At 36.1% G+C, this 26,068-nt stretch overlaps 9 non-coding genes across 9 annotated transcripts; all 9 read left to right on the top strand.

Annotated features, from left to right (window-relative positions):
* Positions 1-469: 469 nt before the first annotated feature.
* Positions 470-542, top strand: TRNAK-CUU (transfer RNA lysine (anticodon CUU)). The gene has a single exon. It is a non-coding gene; the product is annotated as a tRNA-Lys (tRNA).
* A 3,027-nt stretch (positions 543-3,569) lies between these two features.
* Positions 3,570-3,642, top strand: TRNAK-CUU (transfer RNA lysine (anticodon CUU)). Its single transcript has one exon. It is a non-coding gene; the product is annotated as a tRNA-Lys (tRNA).
* Positions 3,643-6,669: 3,027 nt separating this feature from the next.
* Positions 6,670-6,742, top strand: TRNAK-CUU (transfer RNA lysine (anticodon CUU)). Its single transcript has one exon. It is a non-coding gene; the product is annotated as a tRNA-Lys (tRNA).
* Positions 6,743-9,767: 3,025 nt separating this feature from the next.
* On the top strand, positions 9,768-9,840 carry TRNAK-CUU (transfer RNA lysine (anticodon CUU)). The gene has a single exon. It is a non-coding gene; the product is annotated as a tRNA-Lys (tRNA).
* A 3,026-nt stretch (positions 9,841-12,866) lies between these two features.
* Positions 12,867-12,939, top strand: TRNAK-CUU (transfer RNA lysine (anticodon CUU)). Its single transcript has one exon. It is a non-coding gene; the product is annotated as a tRNA-Lys (tRNA).
* Positions 12,940-15,964: 3,025 nt separating this feature from the next.
* TRNAK-CUU (transfer RNA lysine (anticodon CUU)) lies at positions 15,965-16,037 on the top strand. Its single transcript has one exon. It is a non-coding gene; the product is annotated as a tRNA-Lys (tRNA).
* Positions 16,038-19,064: 3,027 nt separating this feature from the next.
* Positions 19,065-19,137, top strand: TRNAK-CUU (transfer RNA lysine (anticodon CUU)). Its single transcript has one exon. It is a non-coding gene; the product is annotated as a tRNA-Lys (tRNA).
* A 3,027-nt stretch (positions 19,138-22,164) lies between these two features.
* Positions 22,165-22,237, top strand: TRNAK-CUU (transfer RNA lysine (anticodon CUU)). Its single transcript has one exon. It is a non-coding gene; the product is annotated as a tRNA-Lys (tRNA).
* A 3,026-nt stretch (positions 22,238-25,263) lies between these two features.
* TRNAK-CUU (transfer RNA lysine (anticodon CUU)) lies at positions 25,264-25,336 on the top strand. Its single transcript has one exon. It is a non-coding gene; the product is annotated as a tRNA-Lys (tRNA).
* Positions 25,337-26,068: the final 732 nt, after the last annotated feature.

The following is a 26,068-nucleotide window of genomic DNA, read 5'->3' on the forward strand; positions in this document are numbered from 1 at the left end:
TTTTCTCGAAAGTAATTATTCTTCCAGAGAAAATACAAGCCTGATATAGTTTACGTCTAATCACCACTAAAGAATCACCTTCTGTAATTGATAAATTCCTACAAAGAGAAAAAAATTTATGATTAAAATGTTATGATACATCTAACGACAGGTACGTTAATGAAAGGATGAATGAGTATAAGTTTGTTAGCTCTTCGAATAGCAATGGCTGGTAAGATTTCGTGTAATAAAAAGTTTTTCTTTTTCTTTCATTTATTCAAAAATCTTGAGGAAAGACTGAATAGAATTGAATAACGTTTACGTGAAATTGTAGGAAATTGTTTCGGGGTGATATATAACTCTACTTGCTACTTACTGAAAAATACTTAATGTAGAAATAAATGAAAAGCCTGAACGAAAATGAGAAGTAAAAGAAACGATCATAAAGAAATGTGAAAAAGAAACAAAACTACAATATATACATAAACCGGCCCGACTAGCTCAGTCGGTAGAGCATGAGACTCTTAATCTCAGGGTCGTGGGTTCGAGCCCCACGTTGGGCGGCGTATTTTACTTCACTTTTAAGTGCTTTGTCATACAAAATAATTTTTCTCCCTTTCCGAAAATGCGAAGTGGCTTTTGATCCTTGACGCAATTGCCGATGTACTATATTAAAGGTGAATTTTACAGAATAAAAAAAAGTTTGCAGTATAAAGAACTAGTCATACTGATTGATTTCGCATGTTCACATTTTTTACAAAGAATATGTGATAATACATGAAACGTAGAACTTGGTGCAGAAAGAGCCTTTAACGAGCGGGAATCCGAACGTTTTAGTTTTTACCTTTGCCGCTAAAAAAAGTACTGTGACGTAATAGTTGGCAAAGAAACCGCCAACGCCTGCGCGTTGAATGTAAATAAACATGGCAATTGCATACGGAGAAACAGAGGCGGAGTCTGTTTTGAATTTGTGTTCTGAACAGTGTCGAGTCGCGCCCTATCAATTCGAACCTACTCTGAACGTACCTAGAACAGTTACTTTTGACACAGATCTGTCGAGTTTTAGTGGTGAAGACAGTTCCACGAGCGAGAATAGCGGAACTGTAGGTGATACTGATAGCGCCCAGGTCGATTGCGAGTCGGTCATACCTACAGTTGTAGAACGGTAAGCCTAAATCATGACAAAAAAAAAAAGGTCTGTATTATTTAACGTGCAATTTTAAGCATCTCTAAACCTGTCTGGTGTTTATAAGTTATTGGTATCAGACACTGGGTTTTATTTGTTTATATTTTGCCGACTATGGTAACCTCTACCGTGCAGGCTGAGATCAGTCCTCAGTTCTACACGAGGAAATATGTTGAGGACGATACTGTCTTCTGCCGATGGTATTTTTCAGTCTCAACCTGCCTGGCATGAAACCCACGCAATCCAAAACAGTGGGATCCGACACAAAACATGAGCGTTCAAAGTGATCTCGACAAAGCGTTGCATGCTGTTAAGGAGTACAATTCTTCCTGTTGACCATCCGCGCCCACTGTGGCCACACAGCCGGTTATTTCTCTTTGCACGGAGACGAAAAGAACCTTTTCCTTGATTTTTACAACAATAATTAATGCAGTAGATCATGTTATCATAAAACAAACATAAAGTAACAATATCAAGACAAAAAATTCGCTCACAAAGTATGTTACCTGAAAAAAGCACCGATGGATTTACATAGAACACCAGCACTGAAAGTAACAAAATGGTCGGCCGGCGCGCAACGAAGCGTGTTTGGCAACTATTACGTCATAGTTGTAAAACGTCACGGAAACAGCCGAACGACCGAGAGGAACTTCGGTTCGAGAACCCGCGTATTTTGTTTCAGTTTTTACTCGAAAACGAAAGTATTTAAAAATAGGGCAACAACACAGGAATTATACCTAAAAAAGTATGGTTTCTAAGGCAATTATTAAATGTGTTGAAAATTCACCTTTAAGAGAGAAGTCACGGAAGAACGTATTTTATAGAGTCAATAATCGTGAAGGGTTTAGGTTAAGTGAGAATTATCATAAATCACAGGAAGTTATTGTGACGTGCTCCAATTTCTTCCCTTCTGGAAATTCTTGGGAATGAATGATACTTTGCCGCAGGTATAAATATAATAGCACAACTTCGTTACAATCATGTCGTATTGAATTACTTTTATAATGTTTTGAGAATTCGTGCATTATTGTATTATTTTTCGCTCTTTTACTCTGTGGTTAAATCATTTTGAAAAATATTGGAGCTTTAGAAATTTTTATATCCACTCCTTTACCTATTTCAATATAACTTGCTAAAGACGAATGGGTAAATTAAGAAACATTAAAGAATTTAAGGATTCTTACCGTAAGGATCCATGCCCCTGTCAAATATTTGTTGCTGTTGTTCTTTCGTTCGTCATTCAAAATCAGCACTTTGAAAGCTTTTATCACCATTGCAAACTTTCAGCTATAATTATCGCATCCCTTGTCCACTTTATCTGGGTTTTCTACAACAGCATTGTATGATAAACGATTTAGGTATTAATTTTCTTTAAAATAACCCTTTAAAATTATCCTCTATTGTAAAAGAAACTCTACGTGGTTTCAATTGAGCGGTGATCACCGTTATTGATTTTAAATAGGAGGATTTCTGCTGATACGCTAATGATATAAATACATGAGTGTCCGCGAAAAGTTTGTTAATGACTTTCATGTTGAGAACATGTTTAATGAAGTAATGTATGGAATGCGCACTATTTAAATCTGCGTGTTCTCACCGCATCAATACATGGATGACAATGAATGAATTAGAGAAACACTTTCATATGTAACACGCAACCTGTGTTTTGTGAGGAAAGTTTGAACTTTGGTAGAAAATCTACTATGTGATTTTATTATTGCCCGTAATTTGTGACAATACATAAGCGAGAGTGAACGATGAAAGTCCTTATGGAGCCTCTTTGCGTTTTAATCACGTTTAAATTTCTCGAATGCATATAATCGAACCTCGTATTTTAATGTTATCAATTCTGAAATGGAAAGAGATGAAAATATTTACGTGCTTGCTCTAACGTGTTTTTGGTATGGTGAATTTGATAAAGTTTGTGTTGTGTAATTTTCTCGAAAGTAATTATTCTTCCAGAGAAAATACAAGCCTGATATAGTTTACGTCTAATCACCACTAAAGAATCACCTTCTGTAATTGATAAATTCCTACAAAGAGAAAAAAATTTATGATTAAAATGTTATGATACATCTAACGACAGGTACGTTAATGAAAGGATGAATGAGTATAAGTTTGTTAGCTCTTCGAATAGCAATGGCTGGTAAGATTTCGTGTAATAAAAAGTTTTTCTTTTTCTTTCATTTATTCAAAAATCTTGAGGAAAGACTGAATAGAATTGAATAACGTTTACGTGAAATTGTAGGAAATTGTTTCGGGGTGATATATAACTCTACTTGCTACTTACTGAAAAATACTTAATGTAGAAATAAATGAAAAGCCTGAACGAAAATGAGAAGTAAAAGAAACGATCATAAAGAAATGTGAAAAAGAAACAAAACTACAATATATACATAAACCGGCCCGACTAGCTCAGTCGGTAGAGCATGAGACTCTTAATCTCAGGGTCGTGGGTTCGAGCCCCACGTTGGGCGGCGTATTTTACTTCACTTTTAAGTGCTTTGTCATACAAAATAATTTTTCTCCCTTTCCGAAAATGCGAAGTGGCTTTTGATCCTTGACGCAATTGCCGATGTACTATATTAAAGGTGAATTTTACAGAATAAAAAAAAGTTTGCAGTCTAAAGAACTAGTCATACTGATTGATTTCGCATGTTCACATTTTTTACAAAGAATATGTGATAATACATGAAACGTAGAACTTGGTGCAGAAAGAGCCTTTAACGAGCGGGAATCCGAACGTTTTAGTTTTTACCTTTGCCGCTAAAAAAAGTACTGTGACGTAATAGTTGGCAAAGAAACCGCCAACGCCTGCGCGTTGAATGTAAATAAACATGGCAATTGCATACGGAGAAACAGAGGCGGAGTCTGTTTTGAATTTGTGTTCTGAACAGTGTCGAGTCGCGCCCTATCAATTCGAACCTACTCTGAACGTACCTAGAACAGTTACTTTTGACACAGATCTGTCGAGTTTTAGTGGTGAAGACAGTTCCACGAGCGAGAATAGCGGAACTGTAGGTGATACTGATAGCGCCCAGGTCGATTGCGAGTCGGTCATACCTACAGTTGTAGAACGGTAAGCCTAAATCATGACAAAAAAAAAAAGGTCTGTATTATTTAACGTGCAATTTTAAGCATCTCTAAACCTGTCTGGTGTTTATAAGTTATTGGTATCAGACACTGGGTTTTATTTGTTTATATTTTGCCGACTATGGTAACCTCTACCGTGCAGGCTGAGATCAGTCCTCAGTTCTACACGAGGAAATATGTTGAGGACGATACTGTCTTCTGCCGATGGTATTTTTCAGTCTCAACCTGCCTGGCATGAAACCCACGCAATCCAAAACAGTGGGATCCGACACAAAACATGAGCGTTCAAAGTGATCTCGACAAAGCGTTGCATGCTGTTAAGGAGTACAATTCTTCCTGTTGACCATCCGCGCCCACTGTGGCCACACAGCCGGTTATTTCTCTTTGCACGGAGACGAAAAGAACCTTTTCCTTGATTTTTACAACAATAATTAATGCAGTAGATCATGTTATCATAAAACAAACATAAAGTAACAATATCAAGACAAAAAATTCGCTCACAAAGTATGTTACCTGAAAAAAGCACCGATGGATTTACATAGAACACCAGCACTGAAAGTAACAAAATGGTCGGCCGGCGCGCAACGAAGCGTGTTTGGCAACTATTACGTCATAGTTGTAAAACGTCACGGAAACAGCCGAACGACCGAGAGGAACTTCGGTTCGAGAACCCGCGTATTTTGTTTCAGTTTTTACTCGAAAACGAAAGTATTTAAAAATAGGGCAACAACACAGGAATTATACCTAAAAAAGTATGGTTTCTAAGGCAATTATTAAATGTGTTGAAAATTCACCTTTAAGAGAGAAGTCACGGAAGAACGTATTTTATAGAGTCAATAATCGTGAAGGGTTTAGGTTAAGTGAGAATTATCATAAATCACAGGAAGTTATTGTGACGTGCTCCAATTTCTTCCCTTCTGGAAATTCTTGGGAATGAATGATACTTTGCCGCAGGTATAAATATAATAGCACAACTTCGTTACAATCATGTCGTATTGAATTACTTTTATAATGTTTTGAGAATTCGTGCATTATTGTATTATTTTTCGCTCTTTTACTCTGTGGTTAAATCATTTTGAAAAATATTGGAGCTTTAGAAATTTTTATATCCACTCCTTTACCTATTTCAATATAACTTGCTAAAGACGAATGGGTAAATTAAGAAACATTAAAGAATTTAAGGATTCTTACCGTAAGGATCCATGCCCCTGTCAAATATTTGTTGCTGTTGTTCTTTCGTTCGTCATTCAAAATCAGCACTTTGAAAGCTTTTATCACCATTGCAAACTTTCAGCTATAATTATCGCATCCCTTGTCCACTTTATCTGGGTTTTCTACAACAGCATTGTATGATAAACGATTTAGGTATTAATTTTCTTTAAAATAACCCTTTAAAATTATCCTCTATTGTAAAAGAAACTCTACGTGGTTTCAATTGAGCGGTGATCACCGTTATTGATTTTAAATAGGAGGATTTCTGCTGATACGCTAATGATATAAATACATGAGTGTCCGCGAAAAGTTTGTTAATGACTTTCATGTTGAGAACATGTTTAATGAAGTAATGTATGGAATGCGCACTATTTAAATCTGCGTGTTCTCACCGCATCAATACATGGATGACAATGAATGAATTAGAGAAACACTTTCATATGTAACACGCAACCTGTGTTTTGTGAGGAAAGTTTGAACTTTGGTAGAAAATCTACTATGTGATTTTATTATTGCCCGTAATTTGTGACAATACATAAGCGAGAGTGAACGATGAAAGTCCTTATGGAGCCTCTTTGCCTTTTAATCACGTTTAAATTTCTCGAATGCATATAATCGAACCTCGTATTTTAATGTTATCAATTCTGAAATGGAAAGAGATGAAAATATTTACGTGCTTGCTCTAACGTGTTTTTGGTATGGTGAATTTGATAAAGTTTGTGTTGTGTAATTTTCTCGAAAGTAATTATTCTTCCAGAGAAAATACAAGCCTGATATAGTTTACGTCTAATCACCACTAAAGAATCACCTTCTGTAATTGATAAATTCCTACAAAGAGAAAAAAATTTATGATTAAAATGTTATGATACATCTAACGACAGGTACGTTAATGAAAGGATGAATGAGTATAAGTTTGTTAGCTCTTCGAATAGCAATGGCTGGTAAGATTTCGTGTAATAAAAAGTTTTTCTTTTTCTTTCATTTATTCAAAAATCTTGAGGAAAGACTGAATAGAATTGAATAACGTTTACGTGAAATTGTAGGAAATTGTTTCGGGGTGATATATAACTCTACTTGCTACTTACTGAAAAATACTTAATGTAGAAATAAATGAAAAGCCTGAACGAAAATGAGAAGTAAAAGAAACGATCATAAAGAAATGTGAAAAAGAAACAAAACTACAATATATACATAAACCGGCCCGACTAGCTCAGTCGGTAGAGCATGAGACTCTTAATCTCAGGGTCGTGGGTTCGAGCCCCACGTTGGGCGGCGTATTTTACTTCACTTTTAAGTGCTTTGTCATACAAAATAATTTTTCTCCCTTCCGAAAATGCGAAGTGGCTTTTGATCCTTGACGCAATTGCCGATGTACTATATTAAAGGTGAATTTTACAGAATAAAAAAAAGTTTGCAGTCTAAAGAACTAGTCATACTGATTGATTTCGCATGTTCACATTTTTTACAAAGAATATGTGATAATACATGAAACGTAGAACTTGGTGCAGAAAGAGCCTTTAACGAGCGGGAATCCGAACGTTTTAGTTTTTACCTTTGCCGCTAAAAAAAGTACTGTGACGTAATAGTTGGCAAAGAAACCGCCAACGCCTGCGCGTTGAATGTAAATAAACATGGCAATTGCATACGGAGAAACAGAGGCGGAGTCTGTTTTGAATTTGTGTTCTGAACAGTGTCGAGTCGCGCCCTATCAATTCGAACCTACTCTGAACGTACCTAGAACAGTTACTTTTGACACAGATCTGTCGAGTTTTAGTGGTGAAGACAGTTCCACGAGCGAGAATAGCGGAACTGTAGGTGATACTGATAGCGCCCAGGTCGATTGCGAGTCGGTCATACCTACAGTTGTAGAACGGTAAGCCTAAATCATGACAAAAAAAAAAAGGTCTGTATTATTTAACGTGCAATTTTAAGCATCTCTAAACCTGTCTGGTGTTTATAAGTTATTGGTATCAGACACTGGGTTTTATTTGTTTATATTTTGCCGACTATGGTAACCTCTACCGTGCAGGCTGAGATCAGTCCTCAGTTCTACACGAGGAAATATGTTGAGGACGATACTGTCTTCTGCCGATGGTATTTTTCAGTCTCAACCTGCCTGGCATGAAACCCACGCAATCCAAAACAGTGGGATCCGACACAAAACATGAGCGTTCAAAGTGATCTCGACAAAGCGTTGCATGCTGTTAAGGAGTACAATTCTTCCTGTTGACCATCCGCGCCCACTGTGGCCACACAGCCGGTTATTTCTCTTTGCACGGAGACGAAAAGAACCTTTTCCTTGATTTTTACAACAATAATTAATGCAGTAGATCATGTTATCATAAAACAAACATAAAGTAACAATATCAAGACAAAAAATTCGCTCACAAAGTATGTTACCTGAAAAAAGCACCGATGGATTTACATAGAACACCAGCACTGAAAGTAACAAAATGGTCGGCCGGCGCGCAACGAAGCGTGTTTGGCAACTATTACGTCATAGTTGTAAAACGTCACGGAAACAGCCGAACGACCGAGAGGAACTTCGGTTCGAGAACCCGCGTATTTTGTTTCAGTTTTTACTCGAAAACGAAAGTATTTAAAAATAGGGCAACAACACAGGAATTATACCTAAAAAAGTATGGTTTCTAAGGCAATTATTAAATGTGTTGAAAATTCACCTTTAAGAGAGAGTCACGGAAGAACGTATTTTATAGAGTCAATAATCGTGAAGGGTTTAGGTTAAGTGAGAATTATCATAAATCACAGGAAGTTATTGTGACGTGCTCCAATTTCTTCCCTTCTGGAAATTCTTGGGAATGAATGATACTTTGCCGCAGGTATAAATATAATAGCACAACTTCGTTACAATCATGTCGTATTGAATTACTTTTATAATGTTTTGAGAATTCGTGCATTATTGTATTATTTTTCGCTCTTTTACTCTGTGGTTAAATCATTTTGAAAAATATTGGAGCTTTAGAAATTTTTATATCCACTCCTTTACCTATTTCAATATAACTTGCTAAAGACGAATGGGTAAATTAAGAAACATTAAAGAATTTAAGGATTCTTACCGTAAGGATCCATGCCCTGTCAAATATTTGTTGCTGTTGTTCTTTCGTTCGTCATTCAAAATCAGCACTTTGAAAGCTTTTATCACCATTGCAAACTTTCAGCTATAATTATCGCATCCCTTGTCCACTTTATCTGGGTTTTCTACAACAGCATTGTATGATAAACGATTTAGGTATTAATTTTCTTTAAAATAACCCTTTAAAAATTATCCTCTATTGTAAAAGAAACTCTACGTGGTTTCAATTGAGCGGTGATCACCGTTATTGATTTTAAATAGGAGGATTTCTGCTGATACGCTAATGATATAAATACATGAGTGTCCGCGAAAAGTTTGTTAATGACTTTCATGTTGAGAACATGTTTAATGAAGTAATGTATGGAATGCGCACTATTTAAATCTGCGTGTTCTCACCGCATCAATACATGGATGACAATGAATGAATTAGAGAAACACTTTCATATGTAACACGCAACCTGTGTTTTGTGAGGAAAGTTTGAACTTTGGTAGAAAATCTACTATGTGATTTTATTATTGCCCGTAATTTGTGACAATACATAAGCGAGAGTGAACGATGAAAGTCCTTATGGAGCCTCTTTGCCTTTTAATCACGTTTAAATTTCTCGAATGCATATAATCGAACCTCGTATTTTAATGTTATCAATTCTGAAATGGAAAGAGATGAAAATATTTACGTGCTTGCTCTAACGTGTTTTTGGTATGGTGAATTTGATAAAGTTTGTGTTGTGTAATTTTCTCGAAAGTAATTATTCTTCCAGAGAAAATACAAGCCTGATATAGTTTACGTCTAATCACCACTAAAGAATCACCTTCTGTAATTGATAAATTCCTACAAAGAGAAAAAAATTTATGATTAAAATGTTATGATACATCTAACGACAGGTACGTTAATGAAAGGATGAATGAGTATAAGTTTGTTAGCTCTTCGAATAGCAATGGCTGGTAAGATTTCGTGTAATAAAAAGTTTTTCTTTTTCTTTCATTTATTCAAAAATCTTGAGGAAAGACTGAATAGAATTGAATAACGTTTACGTGAAATTGTAGGAAATTGTTTCGGGGTGATATATAACTCTACTTGCTACTTACTGAAAAATACTTAATGTAGAAATAAATGAAAAGCCTGAACGAAAATGAGAAGTAAAAGAAACGATCATAAAGAAATGTGAAAAAGAAACAAAACTACAATATATACATAAACCGGCCCGACTAGCTCAGTCGGTAGAGCATGAGACTCTTAATCTCAGGGTCGTGGGTTCGAGCCCCACGTTGGGCGGCGTATTTTACTTCACTTTTAAGTGCTTTGTCATACAAAATAATTTTTCTCCCTTTCCGAAAATGCGAAGTGGCTTTTGATCCTTGACGCAATTGCCGATGTACTATATTAAAGGTGAATTTTACAGAATAAAAAAAAGTTTGCAGTCTAAAGAACTAGTCATACTGATTGATTTCGCATGTTCACATTTTTTACAAAGAATATGTGATAATACATGAAACGTAGAACTTGGTGCAGAAAGAGCCTTTAACGAGCGGGAATCCGAACGTTTTAGTTTTTACCTTTGCCGCTAAAAAAAGTACTGTGACGTAATAGTTGGCAAAGAAACCGCCAACGCCTGCGCGTTGAATGTAAATAAACATGGCAATTGCATACGGAGAAACAGAGGCGGAGTCTGTTTTGAATTTGTGTTCTGAACAGTGTCGAGTCGCGCCCTATCAATTCGAACCTACTCTGAACGTACCTAGAACAGTTACTTTTGACACAGATCTGTCGAGTTTTAGTGGTGAAGACAGTTCCACGAGCGAGAATAGCGGAACTGTAGGTGATACTGATAGCGCCCAGGTCGATTGCGAGTCGGTCATACCTACAGTTGTAGAACGGTAAGCCTAAATCATGACAAAAAAAAAAAGGTCTGTATTATTTAACGTGCAATTTTAAGCATCTCTAAACCTGTCTGGTGTTTATAAGTTATTGGTATCAGACACTGGGTTTTATTTGTTTATATTTTGCCGACTATGGTAACCTCTACCGTGCAGGCTGAGATCAGTCCTCAGTTCTACACGAGGAAATATGTTGAGGACGATACTGTCTTCTGCCGATGGTATTTTTCAGTCTCAACCTGCCTGGCATGAAACCCACGCAATCCAAAACAGTGGGATCCGACACAAAACATGAGCGTTCAAAGTGATCTCGACAAAGCGTTGCATGCTGTTAAGGAGTACAATTCTTCCTGTTGACCATCCGCGCCCACTGTGGCCACACAGCCGGTTATTTCTCTTTGCACGGAGACGAAAAGAACCTTTTCCTTGATTTTTACAACAATAATTAATGCAGTAGATCATGTTATCATAAAACAAACATAAAGTAACAATATCAAGACAAAAAATTCGCTCACAAAGTATGTTACCTGAAAAAAGCACCGATGGATTTACATAGAACACCAGCACTGAAAGTAACAAAATGGTCGGCCGGCGCGCAACGAAGCGTGTTTGGCAACTATTACGTCATAGTTGTAAAACGTCACGGAAACAGCCGAACGACCGAGAGGAACTTCGGTTCGAGAACCCGCGTATTTTGTTTCAGTTTTTACTCGAAAACGAAAGTATTTAAAAATAGGGCAACAACACAGGAATTATACCTAAAAAAGTATGGTTTCTAAGGCAATTATTAAATGTGTTGAAAATTCACCTTTAAGAGAGAAGTCACGGAAGAACGTATTTTATAGAGTCAATAATCGTGAAGGGTTTAGGTTAAGTGAGAATTATCATAAATCACAGGAAGTTATTGTGACGTGCTCCAATTTCTTCCCTTCTGGAAATTCTTGGGAATGAATGATACTTTGCCGCAGGTATAAATATAATAGCACAACTTCGTTACAATCATGTCGTATTGAATTACTTTTATAATGTTTTGAGAATTCGTGCATTATTGTATTATTTTTCGCTCTTTTACTCTGTGGTTAAATCATTTTGAAAAATATTGGAGCTTTAGAAATTTTTATATCCACTCCTTTACCTATTTCAATATAACTTGCTAAAGACGAATGGGTAAATTAAGAAACATTAAAGAATTTAAGGATTCTTACCGTAAGGATCCATGCCCTGTCAAATATTTGTTGCTGTTGTTCTTTCGTTCGTCATTCAAAATCAGCACTTTGAAAGCTTTTATCACCATTGCAAACTTTCAGCTATAATTATCGCATCCCTTGTCCACTTTATCTGGGTTTTCTACAACAGCATTGTATGATAAACGATTTAGGTATTAATTTTCTTTAAAATAACCCTTTAAAATTATCCTCTATTGTAAAAGAAACTCTACGTGGTTTCAATTGAGCGGTGATCACCGTTATTGATTTTAAATAGGAGGATTTCTGCTGATACGCTAATGATATAAATACATGAGTGTCCGCGAAAAGTTTGTTAATGACTTTCATGTTGAGAACATGTTTAATGAAGTAATGTATGGAATGCGCACTATTTAAATCTGCGTGTTCTCACCGCATCAATACATGGATGACAATGAATGAATTAGAGAAACACTTTCATATGTAACACGCAACCTGTGTTTTGTGAGGAAAGTTTGAACTTTGGTAGAAAATCTACTATGTGATTTTATTATTGCCCGTAATTTGTGACAATACATAAGCGAGAGTGAACGATGAAAGTCCTTATGGAGCCTCTTTGCCTTTTAATCACGTTTAAATTTCTCGAATGCATATAATCGAACCTCGTATTTTAATGTTATCAATTCTGAAATGGAAAGAGATGAAAATATTTACGTGCTTGCTCTAACGTGTTTTTGGTATGGTGAATTTGATAAAGTTTGTGTTGTGTAATTTTCTCGAAAGTAATTATTCTTCCAGAGAAAATACAAGCCTGATATAGTTTACGTCTAATCACCACTAAAGAATCACCTTCTGTAATTGATAAATTCCTACAAAGAGAAAAAAATTTATGATTAAAATGTTATGATACATCTAACGACAGGTACGTTAATGAAAGGATGAATGAGTATAAGTTTGTTAGCTCTTCGAATAGCAATGGCTGGTAAGATTTCGTGTAATAAAAAGTTTTTCTTTTTCTTTCATTTATTCAAAAATCTTGAGGAAAGACTGAATAGAATTGAATAACGTTTACGTGAAATTGTAGGAAATTGTTTCGGGGTGATATATAACTCTACTTGCTACTTACTGAAAAATACTTAATGTAGAAATAAATGAAAAGCCTGAACGAAAATGAGAAGTAAAAGAAACGATCATAAAGAAATGTGAAAAAGAAACAAAACTACAATATATACATAAACCGGCCCGACTAGCTCAGTCGGTAGAGCATGAGACTCTTAATCTCAGGGTCGTGGGTTCGAGCCCCACGTTGGGCGGCGTATTTTACTTCACTTTTAAGTGCTTTGTCATACAAAATAATTTTTCTCCCTTTCCGAAAATGCGAAGTGGCTTTTGATCCTTGACGCAATTGCCGATGTACTATATTAAAGGTGAATTTTACAGAATAAAAAAAAGTTTGCAGTCTAAAGAACTAGTCATACTGATTGATTTCGCATGTTCACATTTTTTACAAAGAATATGTGATAATACATGAAACGTAGAACTTGGTGCAGAAAGAGCCTTTAACGAGCGGGAATCCGAACGTTTTAGTTTTACCTTGCCGCTAAAAAAAGTACTGTGACGTAATAGTTGGCAAAGAAACCGCCAACGCCTGCGCGTTGAATGTAAATAAACATGGCAATTGCATACGGAGAAACAGAGGCGGAGTCTGTTTTGAATTTGTGTTCTGAACAGTGTCGAGTCGCGCCCTATCAATTCGAACCTACTCTGAACGTACCTAGAACAGTTACTTTTGACACAGATCTGTCGAGTTTTAGTGGTGAAGACAGTTCCACGAGCGAGAATAGCGGAACTGTAGGTGATACTGATAGCGCCCAGGTCGATTGCGAGTCGGTCATACCTCCAGTTGTAGAACGGTAAGCCTAAATCATGACAAAAAAAAAAAGGTCTGTATTATTTAACGTGCAATTTTAAGCATCTCTAAACCTGTCTGGTGTTTATAAGTTATTGGTATCAGACACTGGGTTTTATTTGTTTATATTTTGCCGACTATGGTAACCTCTACCGTGCAGGCTGAGATCAGTCCTCAGTTCTACACGAGGAAATATGTTGAGGACGATACTGTCTTCTGCCGATGGTATTTTTCAGTCTCAACCTGCCTGGCATGAAACCCACGCAATCCAAAACAGTGGGATCCGACACAAAACATGAGCGTTCAAAGTGATCTCGACAAAGCGTTGCATGCTGTTAAGGAGTACAATTCTTCCTGTTGACCATCCGCGCCCACTGTGGCCACACAGCCGGTTATTTCTCTTTGCACGGAGACGAAAAGAACCTTTTCCTTGATTTTTACAACAATAATTAATGCAGTAGATCATGTTATCATAAAACAAACATAAAGTAACAATATCAAGACAAAAAATTCGCTCACAAAGTATGTTACCTGAAAAAAGCACCGATGGATTTACATAGAACACCAGCACTGAAAGTAACAAAATGGTCGGCCGGCGCGCAACGAAGCGTGTTTGGCAACTATTACGTCATAGTTGTAAAACGTCACGGAAACAGCCGAACGACCGAGAGGAACTTCGGTTCGAGAACCCGCGTATTTTGTTTCAGTTTTTACTCGAAAACGAAAGTATTTAAAAATAGGGCAACAACACAGGAATTATACCTAAAAAAGTATGGTTTCTAAGGCAATTATTAAATGTGTTGAAAATTCACCTTTAAGAGAGAAGTCACGGAAGAACGTATTTTATAGAGTCAATAATCGTGAAGGGTTTAGGTTAAGTGAGAATTATCATAAATCACAGGAAGTTATTGTGACGTGCTCCAATTTCTTCCCTTCTGGAAATTCTTGGGAATGAATGATACTTTGCCGCAGGTATAAATATAATAGCACAACTTCGTTACAATCATGTCGTATTGAATTACTTTTATAATGTTTTGAGAATTCGTGCATTATTGTATTATTTTTCGCTCTTTTACTCTGTGGTTAAATCATTTTGAAAAATATTGGAGCTTTAGAAATTTTTATATCCACTCCTTTACCTATTTCAATATAACTTGCTAAAGACGAATGGGTAAATTAAGAAACATTAAAGAATTTAAGGATTCTTACCGTAAGGATCCATGCCCCTGTCAAATATTTGTTGCTGTTGTTCTTTCGTTCGTCATTCAAAATCAGCACTTTGAAAGCTTTTATCACCATTGCAAACTTTCAGCTATAATTATCGCATCCCTTGTCCACTTTATCTGGGTTTTCTACAACAGCATTGTATGATAAACGATTTAGGTATTAATTTTCTTTAAAATAACCCTTTAAAATTATCCTCTATTGTAAAAGAAACTCTACGTGGTTTCAATTGAGCGGTGATCACCGTTATTGATTTTAAATAGGAGGATTTCTGCTGATACGCTAATGATATAAATACATGAGTGTCCGCGAAAAGTTTGTTAATGACTTTCATGTTGAGAACATGTTTAATGAAGTAATGTATGGAATGCGCACTATTTAAATCTGCGTGTTCTCACCGCATCAATACATGGATGACAATGAATGAATTAGAGAAACACTTTCATATGTAACACGCAACCTGTGTTTTGTGAGGAAAGTTTGAACTTTGGTAGAAAATCTACTATGTGATTTTATTATTGCCCGTAATTTGTGACAATACATAAGCGAGAGTGAACGATGAAAGTCCTTATGGAGCCTCTTTGCCTTTTAATCACGTTTAAATTTCTCGAATGCATATAATCGAACCTCGTATTTTAATGTTATCAATTCTGAAATGGAAAGAGATGAAAATATTTACGTGCTTGCTCTAACGTGTTTTTGGTATGGTGAATTTGATAAAGTTTGTGTTGTGTAATTTTCTCGAAAGTAATTATTCTTCCAGAGAAAATACAAGCCTGATATAGTTTACGTCTAATCACCACTAAAGAATCACCTTCTGTAATTGATAAATTCCTACAAAGAGAAAAAAATTTATGATTAAAATGTTATGATACATCTAACGACAGGTACGTTAATGAAAGGATGAATGAGTATAAGTTTGTTAGCTCTTCGAATAGCAATGGCTGGTAAGATTTCGTGTAATAAAAAGTTTTTCTTTTTCTTTCATTTATTCAAAAATCTTGAGGAAAGACTGAATAGAATTGAATAACGTTTACGTGAAATTGTAGGAAATTGTTTCGGGGTGATATATAACTCTACTTGCTACTTACTGAAAAATACTTAATGTAGAAATAAATGAAAAGCCTGAACGAAAATGAGAAGTAAAAGAAACGATCATAAAGAAATGTGAAAAAGAAACAAAACTACAATATATACATAAACCGGCCCGACTAGCTCAGTCGGTAGAGCATGAGACTCTTAATCTCAGGGTCGTGGGTTCGAGCCCCACGTTGGGCGGCGTATTTTACTTCACTTTTAAGTGCTTTGTCATACAAAATAATTTTTCTCCCTTTCCGAAAATGCGAAGTGGCTTTTGATCCTTGACGCAATTGCCGATGTACTATATTAAAGGTGAATTTTACAGAATAAAAAAAAGTTTGCAGTCTAAAGAACTAGTCATACTGATTGATTTCGCATGTTCACATTTTTTACAAAGAATATGTGATAATACATGAAACGTAGAACTTGGTGCAGAAAGAGCCTTTAACGAGCGGGAATCCGAACGTTTTAGTTTTTACCTTTGCCGCTAAAAAAAGTACTGTGACGTAATAGTTGGCAAAGAAACCGCCAACGCCTGCGCGTTGAATGTAAATAAACATGGCAATTGCATACGGAGAAACAGAGGCGGAGTCTGTTTTGAATTTGTGTTCTGAACAGTGTCGAGTCGCGCCCTATCAATTCGAACCTACTCTGAACGTACCTAGAACAGTTACTTTTGACACAGATCTGTCGAGTTTTAGTGGTGAAGACAGTTCCACGAGCGAGAATAGCGGAACTGTAGGTGATACTGATAGCGCCCAGGTCGATTGCGAGTCGGTCATACCTACAGTTGTAGAACGGTAAGCCTAAATCATGACAAAAAAAAAAAGGTCTGTATTATTTAACGTGCAATTTTAAGCATCTCTAAACCTGTCTGGTGTTTATAAGTTATTGGTATCAGACACTGGGTTTTATTTGTTTATATTTTGCCGACTATGGTAACCTCTACCGTGCAGGCTGAGATCAGTCCTCAGTTCTACACGAGGAAATATGTTGAGGACGATACTGTCTTCTGCCGATGGTATTTTTCAGTCTCAACCTGCCTGGCATGAAACCCACGCAATCCAAAACAGTGGGATCCGACACAAAACATGAGCGTTCAAAGTGATCTCGACAAAGCGTTGCATGCTGTTAAGGAGTACAATTCTTCCTGTTGACCATCCGCGCCCACTGTGGCCACACAGCCGGTTATTTCTCTTTGCACGGAGACGAAAAGAACCTTTTCCTTGATTTTTACAACAATAATTAATGCAGTAGATCATGTTATCATAAAACAAACATAAAGTAACAATATCAAGACAAAAAATTCGCTCACAAAGTATGTTACCTGAAAAAAGCACCGATGGATTTACATAGAACACCAGCACTGAAAGTAACAAAATGGTCGGCCGGCGCGCAACGAAGCGTGTTTGGCAACTATTACGTCATAGTTGTAAAACGTCACGGAAACAGCCGAACGACCGAGAGGAACTTCGGTTCGAGAACCCGCGTATTTTGTTTCAGTTTTTACTCGAAAACGAAAGTATTTAAAAATAGGGCAACAACACAGGAATTATACCTAAAAAAGTATGGTTTCTAAGGCAATTATTAAATGTGTTGAAAATTCACCTTTAAGAGAGAAGTCACGGAAGAACGTATTTTATAGAGTCAATAATCGTGAAGGGTTTAGGTTAAGTGAGAATTATCATAAATCACAGGAAGTTATTGTGACGTGCTCCAATTTCTTCCCTTCTGGAAATTCTTGGGAATGAATGATACTTTGCCGCAGGTATAAATATAATAGCACAACTTCGTTACAATCATGTCGTATTGAATTACTTTTATAATGTTTTGAGAATTCGTGCATTATTGTATTATTTTTCGCTCTTTTACTCTGTGGTTAAATCATTTTGAAAAATATTGGAGCTTTAGAAATTTTTATATCCACTCCTTTACCTATTTCAATATAACTTGCTAAAGACGAATGGGTAAATTAAGAAACATTAAAGAATTTAAGGATTCTTACCGTAAGGATCCATGCCCTGTCAAATATTTGTTGCTGTTGTTCTTTCGTTCGTCATTCAAAATCAGCACTTTGAAAGCTTTTATCACCATTGCAAACTTTCAGCTATAATTATCGCATCCCTTGTCCACTTTATCTGGGTTTTCTACAACAGCATTGTATGATAAACGATTTAGGTATTAATTTTCTTTAAAATAACCCTTTAAAATTATCCTCTATTGTAAAAGAAACTCTACGTGGTTTCAATTGAGCGGTGATCACCGTTATTGATTTTAAATAGGAGGATTTCTGCTGATACGCTAATGATATAAATACATGAGTGTCCGCGAAAAGTTTGTTAATGACTTTCATGTTGAGAACATGTTTAATGAAGTAATGTATGGAATGCGCACTATTTAAATCTGCGTGTTCTCACCGCATCAATACATGGATGACAATGAATGAATTAGAGAAACACTTTCATATGTAACACGCAACCTGTGTTTTGTGAGGAAAGTTTGAACTTTGGTAGAAAATCTACTATGTGATTTTATTATTGCCCGTAATTTGTGACAATACATAAGCGAGAGTGAACGATGAAAGTCCTTATGGAGCCTCTTTGCCTTTTAATCACGTTTAAATTTCTCGAATGCATATAATCGAACCTCGTATTTTAATGTTATCAATTCTGAAATGGAAAGAGATGAAAATATTTACGTGCTTGCTCTAACGTGTTTTTGGTATGGTGAATTTGATAAAGTTTGTGTTGTGTAATTTTCTCGAAAGTAATTATTCTTCCAGAGAAAATACAAGCCTGATATAGTTTACGTCTAATCACCACTAAAGAATCACCTTCTGTAATTGATAAATTCCTACAAAGAGAAAAAAATTTATGATTAAAATGTTATGATACATCTAACGACAGGTACGTTAATGAAAGGATGAATGAGTATAAGTTTGTTAGCTCTTCGAATAGCAATGGCTGGTAAGATTTCGTGTAATAAAAAGTTTTTCTTTTTCTTTCATTTATTCAAAAATCTTGAGGAAAGACTGAATAGAATTGAATAACGTTTACGTGAAATTGTAGGAAATTGTTTCGGGGTGATATATAACTCTACTTGCTACTTACTGAAAAATACTTAATGTAGAAATAAATGAAAAGCCTGAACGAAAATGAGAAGTAAAAGAAACGATCATAAAGAAATGTGAAAAAAGAAACAAAACTACAATATATACATAAACCGGCCCGACTAGCTCAGTCGGTAGAGCATGAGACTCTTAATCTCAGGGTCGTGGGTTCGAGCCCCACGTTGGGCGGCGTATTTTACTTCACTTTTAAGTGCTTTGTCATACAAAATAATTTTTCTCCCTTTCCGAAAATGCGAAGTGGCTTTTGATCCTTGACGCAATTGCCGATGTACTATATTAAAGGTGAATTTTACAGAATAAAAAAAAGTTTGCAGTCTAAAGAACTAGTCATACTGATTGATTTCGCATGTTCACATTTTTTACAAAGAATATGTGATAATACATGAAACGTAGAACTTGGTGCAGAAAGAGCCTTTAACGAGCGGGAATCCGAACGTTTTAGTTTTTACCTTTGCCGCTAAAAAAAGTACTGTGACGTAATAGTTGGCAAAGAAACCGCCAACGCCTGCGCGTTGAATGTAAATAAACATGGCAATTGCATACGGAGAAACAGAGGCGGAGTCTGTTTTGAATTTGTGTTCTGAACAGTGTCGAGTCGCGCCCTATCAATTCGAACCTACTCTGAACGTACCTAGAACAGTTACTTTTGACACAGATCTGTCGAGTTTTAGTGGTGAAGACAGTTCCACGAGCGAGAATAGCGGAACTGTAGGTGATACTGATAGCGCCCAGGTCGATTGCGAGTCGGTCATACCTCCAGTTGTAGAACGGTAAGCCTAAATCATGACAAAAAAAAAAAGGTCTGTATTATTTAACGTGCAATTTTAAGCATCTCTAAACCTGTCTGGTGTTTATAAGTTATTGGTATCAGACACTGGGTTTTATTTGTTTATATTTTGCCGACTATGGTAACCTCTACCGTGCAGGCTGAGATCAGTCCTCAGTTCTACACGAGGAAATATGTTGAGGACGATACTGTCTTCTGCCGATGGTATTTTTCAGTCTCAACCTGCCTGGCATGAAACCCACGCAATCCAAAACAGTGGGATCCGACACAAAACATGAGCGTTCAAAGTGATCTCGACAAAGCGTTGCATGCTGTTAAGGAGTACAATTCTTCCTGTTGACCATCCGCGCCCACTGTGGCCACACAGCCGGTTATTTCTCTTTGCACGGAGACGAAAAGAACCTTTTCCTTGATTTTTACAACAATAATTAATGCAGTAGATCATGTTATCATAAAACAAACATAAAGTAACAATATCAAGACAAAAAATTCGCTCACAAAGTATGTTACCTGAAAAAAGCACCGATGGATTTACATAGAACACCAGCACTGAAAGTAACAAAATGGTCGGCCGGCGCGCAACGAAGCGTGTTTGGCAACTATTACGTCATAGTTGTAAAACGTCACGGAAACAGCCGAACGACCGAGAGGAACTTCGGTTCGAGAACCCGCGTATTTTGTTTCAGTTTTTACTCGAAAACGAAAGTATTTAAAAATAGGGCAACAACACAGGAATTATACCTAAAAAAGTATGGTTTCTAAGGCAATTATTAAATGTGTTGAAAATTCACCTTTAAGAGAGAAGTCACGGAAGAACGTATTTTATAGAGTCAATAATCGTGAAGGGTTTAGGTTAAGTGAGAATTATCATAAATCACAGGAAGTTATTGTGACGTGCTCCAATTTCTTCCCTTCTGGAAATTCTTGGGAATGAATGATACTTTGCCGCAGGTATAAATATAATAGCACAACTTCGTTACAATCATGTCGTATTGAATTACTTTTATAATGTTTTGAGAATTCGTGCATTATTGTATTATTTTTCGCTCTTTTACTCTGTGGTTAAATCATTTTGAAAAATATTGGAGCTTTAGAAATTTTTATATCCACTCCTTTACCTATTTCAATATAACTTGCTAAAGACGAATGGGTAAATTAAGAAACATTAAAGAATTTAAGGATTCTTACCGTAAGGATCCATGCCCCTGTCAAATATTTGTTGCTGTTGTTCTTTCGTTCGTCATTCAAAATCAGCACTTTGAAAGCTTTTATCACCATTGCAAACTTTCAGCTATAATTATCGCATCCCTTGTCCACTTTATCTGGGTTTTCTACAACAGCATTGTATGATAAACGATTTAGGTATTAATTTTCTTTAAAATAACCCTTTAAAATTATCCTCTATTGTAAAAGAAACTCTACGTGGTTTCAATTGAGCGGTGATCACCGTTATTGATTTTAAATAGGAGGATTTCTGCTGATACGCTAATGATATAAATACATGAGTGTCCGCGAAAAGTTTGTTAATGACTTTCATGTTGAGAACATGTTTAATGAAGTAATGTATGGAATGCGCACTATTTAAATCTGCGTGTTCTCACCGCATCAATACATGGATGACAATGAATGAATTAGAGAAACACTTTCATATGTAACACGCAACCTGTGTTTTGTGAGGAAAGTTTGAACTTTGGTAGAAAATCTACTATGTGATTTTATTATTGCCCGTAATTTGTGACAATACATAAGCGAGAGTGAACGATGAAAGTCCTTATGGAGCCTCTTTGCCTTTTAATCACGTTTAAATTTCTCGAATGCATATAATCGAACCTCGTATTTTAATGTTATCAATTCTGAAATGGAAAGAGATGAAAATATTTACGTGCTTGCTCTAACGTGTTTTTGGTATGGTGAATTTGATAAAGTTTGTGTTGTGTAATTTTCTCGAAAGTAATTATTCTTCCAGAGAAAATACAAGCCTGATATAGTTTACGTCTAATCACCACTAAAGAATCACCTTCTGTAATTGATAAATTCCTACAAAGAGAAAAAAATTTATGATTAAAATGTTATGATACATCTAACGACAGGTACGTTAATGAAAGGATGAATGAGTATAAGTTTGTTAGCTCTTCGAATAGCAATGGCTGGTAAGATTTCGTGTAATAAAAAGTTTTTCTTTTTCTTTCATTTATTCAAAAATCTTGAGGAAAGACTGAATAGAATTGAATAACGTTTACGTGAAATTGTAGGAAATTGTTTCGGGGTGATATATAACTCTACTTGCTACTTACTGAAAAATACTTAATGTAGAAATAAATGAAAAGCCTGAACGAAAATGAGAAGTAAAAGAAACGATCATAAAGAAATGTGAAAAAGAAACAAAACTACAATATATACATAAACCGGCCCGACTAGCTCAGTCGGTAGAGCATGAGACTCTTAATCTCAGGGTCGTGGGTTCGAGCCCCACGTTGGGCGGCGTATTTTACTTCACTTTTAAGTGCTTTGTCATACAAAATAATTTTTCTCCCTTTCCGAAAATGCGAAGTGGCTTTTGATCCTTGACGCAATTGCCGATGTACTATATTAAAGGTGAATTTTACAGAATAAAAAAAAGTTTGCAGTCTAAAGAACTAGTCATACTGATTGATTTCGCATGTTCACATTTTTTACAAAGAATATGTGATAATACATGAAACGTAGAACTTGGTGCAGAAAGAGCCTTTAACGAGCGGGAATCCGAACGTTTTAGTTTTTACCTTTGCCGCTAAAAAAAGTACTGTGACGTAATAGTTGGCAAAGAAACCGCCAACGCCTGCGCGTTGAATGTAAATAAACATGGCAATTGCATACGGAGAAACAGAGGCGGAGTCTGTTTTGAATTTGTGTTCTGAACAGTGTCGAGTCGCGCCCTATCAATTCGAACCTACTCTGAACGTACCTAGAACAGTTACTTTTGACACAGATCTGTCGAGTTTTAGTGGTGAAGACAGTTCCACGAGCGAGAATAGCGGAACTGTAGGTGATACTGATAGCGCCCAGGTCGATTGCGAGTCGGTCATACCTCCAGTTGTAGAACGGTAAGCCTAAATCATGACAAAAAAAAAAAGGTCTGTATTATTTAACGTGCAATTTTAAGCATCTCTAAACCTGTCTGGTGTTTATAAGTTATTGGTATCAGACACTGGGTTTTATTTGTTTATATTTTGCCGACTATGGTAACCTCTACCGTGCAGGCTGAGATCAGTCCTCAGTTCTACACGAGGAAATATGTTGAGGACGATACTGTCTTCTGCCGATGGTATTTTTCAGTCTCAACCTGCCTGGCATGAAACCCACGCAATCCAAAACAGTGGGATCCGACACAAAACATGAGCGTTCAAAGTGATCTCGACAAAGCGTTGCATGCTGTTAAGGAGTACAATTCTTCCTGTTGACCATCCGCGCCCACTGTGGCCACACAGCCGGTTATTTCTCTTTGCACGGAGACGAAAAGAACCTTTTCCTTGATTTTTACAACAATAATTAATGCAGTAGATCATGTTATCATAAAACAAACATAAAGTAACAATATCAAGACAAAAAATTCGCTCACAAAGTATGTTACCTGAAAAAAGCACCGATGGATTTACATAGAACACCAGCACTGAAAGTAACAAAATGGTCGGCCGGCGCGCAACGAAGCGTGTTTGGCAACTATTACGTCATAGTTGTAAAACGTCACGGAAACAGCCGAACGACCGAGAGGAACTTCGGTTCGAGAACCCGCGTATTTTGTTTCAGTTTTTACTCGAAAACGAAAGTATTTAAAAATAGGGCAACAACACAGGAATTATACCTAAAAAAGTATGGTTTCTAAGGCAATTATTAAATGTGTTGAAAATTCACCTTTAAGAGAGAAGTCACGGAAGAACGTATTTTATAGAGTCAATAATCGTGAAGGGTTTAGGTTAAGTGAGAATTATCATAAATCACAGGAAGTTATTGTGACGTGCTCCAATTTCTTCCCTTCTGGAAATTCTTGGGAATGAATGATACTTTGCCGCAGGTATAAATATAATAGCACAACTTCGTTACAATCATGTCGTATTGAATTACTTTTATAATGTTTTGAGAATTCGTGCATTATTGTATTATTTTTCGCTCTTTTACTCTGTGGTTAAATCATTTTGAAAAATATTGGAGCTTTAGAAATTTTTATATCCACTCCTTTACCTATTTCAATATAACTTGCTAAAGACGAATGGGTAAATTAAGAAACATTAAAGAATTTAAGGATTCTTACCGTAAGGATCCATGCCCTGTCAAATATTTGTTGCTGTTGTTCTTTCGTTCGTCATTCAAAATCAGCACTTTGAAAGCTTTTATCACCATTGCAAACTTTCAGCTATAATTATCGCATCCCTTGTCCACTTTATCTGGGTTTTCTACAACAGCATTGTATGATAAACGATTTAGGTATTAATTTTCTTTAAAATAACCCTTTAAAATTATCCTCTATTGTAAAAGAAACTCTACGTGGTTTCAATTGAGCGGTGATCACCGTTATTGATTTTAAATAGGAGGATTTCTGCTGATACGCTAATGATATAAATACATGAGTGTCCGCGAAAAGTTTGTTAATGACTTTCATGTTGAGAACATGTTTAATGAAGTAATGTATGGAATGCGCACTATTTAAATCTGCGTGTTCTCACCGCATCAATACATGGATGACAATGAATGAATTAGAGAAACACTTTCATATGTAACACGCAACCTGTGTTTTGTGAGGAAAGTTTGAACTTTGGTAGAAAATCTACTATGTGATTTTATTATTGCCCGTAATTTGTGACAATACATAAGCGAGAGTGAACGATGAAAGTCCTTATGGAGCCTCTTTGCCTTTTAATCACGTTTAAATTTCTCGAATGCATATAATCGAACCTCGTATTTTAATGTTATCAATTCTGAAATGGAAAGAGATGAAAATATTTACGTGCTTGCTCTAACGTGTTTTTGGTATGGTGAATTTGATAAAGTTTGTGTTGTGTAATTTTCTCGAAAGTAATTATTCTTCCAGAGAAAATACAAGCCTGATATAGTTTACGTCTAATCACCACTAAAGAATCACCTTCTGTAATTGATAAATTCCTACAAAGAGAAAAAATTTATGATTAAAATGTTATGATACATCTAACGACAGGTACGTTAATGAAAGGATGAATGAGTATAAGTTTGTTAGCTCTTCGAATAGCAATGGCTGGTAAGATTTCGTGTAATAAAAAGTTTTTCTTTTTCTTTCATTTATTCAAAAATCTTGAGGAAAGACTGAATAGAATTGAATAACGTTTACGTGAAATTGTAGGAAATTGTTTCGGGGTGATATATAACTCTACTTGCTACTTACTGAAAAATACTTAATGTAGAAATAAATGAAAAGCCTGAACGAAAATGAGAAGTAAAAAGAAACGATCATAAAGAAATGTGAAAAAGAAACAAAACTACAATATATACATAAACCGGCCCGACTAGCTCAGTCGGTAGAGCATGAGACTCTTAATCTCAGGGTCGTGGGTTCGAGCCCCACGTTGGGCGGCGTATTTTACTTCACTTTTTAAGTGCTTTGTCATACAAAATAATTTTTCTCCCTTTCCGAAAATGCGAAGTGGCTTTTGATCCTTGACGCAATTGCCGATGTACTATATTAAAGGTGAATTTTACAGAATAAAAAAAAGTTTGCAGTCTAAAGAACTAGTCATACTGATTGATTTCGCATGTTCACATTTTTTACAAAGAATATGTGATAATACATGAAACGTAGAACTTGGTGCAGAAAGAGCCTTTAACGAGCGGGAATCCGAACGTTTTAGTTTTTACCTTTGCCGCTAAAAAAAGTACTGTGACGTAATAGTTGGCAAAGAAACCGCCAACGCCTGCGCGTTGAATGTAAATAAACATGGCAATTGCATACGGAGAAACAGAGGCGGAGTCTGTTTTGAATTTGTGTTCTGAACAGTGTCGAGTCGCGCCCTATCAATTCGAACCTACTCTGAACGTACCTAGAACAGTTACTTTTGACACAGATCTGTCGAGTTTTAGTGGTGAAGACAGTTCCACGAGCGAGAATAGCGGAACTGTAGGTGATACTGATAGCGCCCAGGTCGATTGCGAGTCGGTCATACCTCCAGTTGTAGAACGGTAAGCCTAAATCATGACAAAAAAAAAAAGGTCTGTATTATTTAACGTGCAATTTTAAGCATCTCTAAACCTGTCTGGTGTTTATAAGTTATTGGTATCAGACACTGGGTTTTATTTGTTTATATTTTG

Source organism: Tachypleus tridentatus, chromosome 8 (genome assembly GCF_004210375.1).
Source record: "Tachypleus tridentatus isolate NWPU-2018 chromosome 8, ASM421037v1, whole genome shotgun sequence".
NCBI lineage: Eukaryota > Metazoa > Arthropoda > Merostomata > Xiphosura > Limulidae > Tachypleus > Tachypleus tridentatus.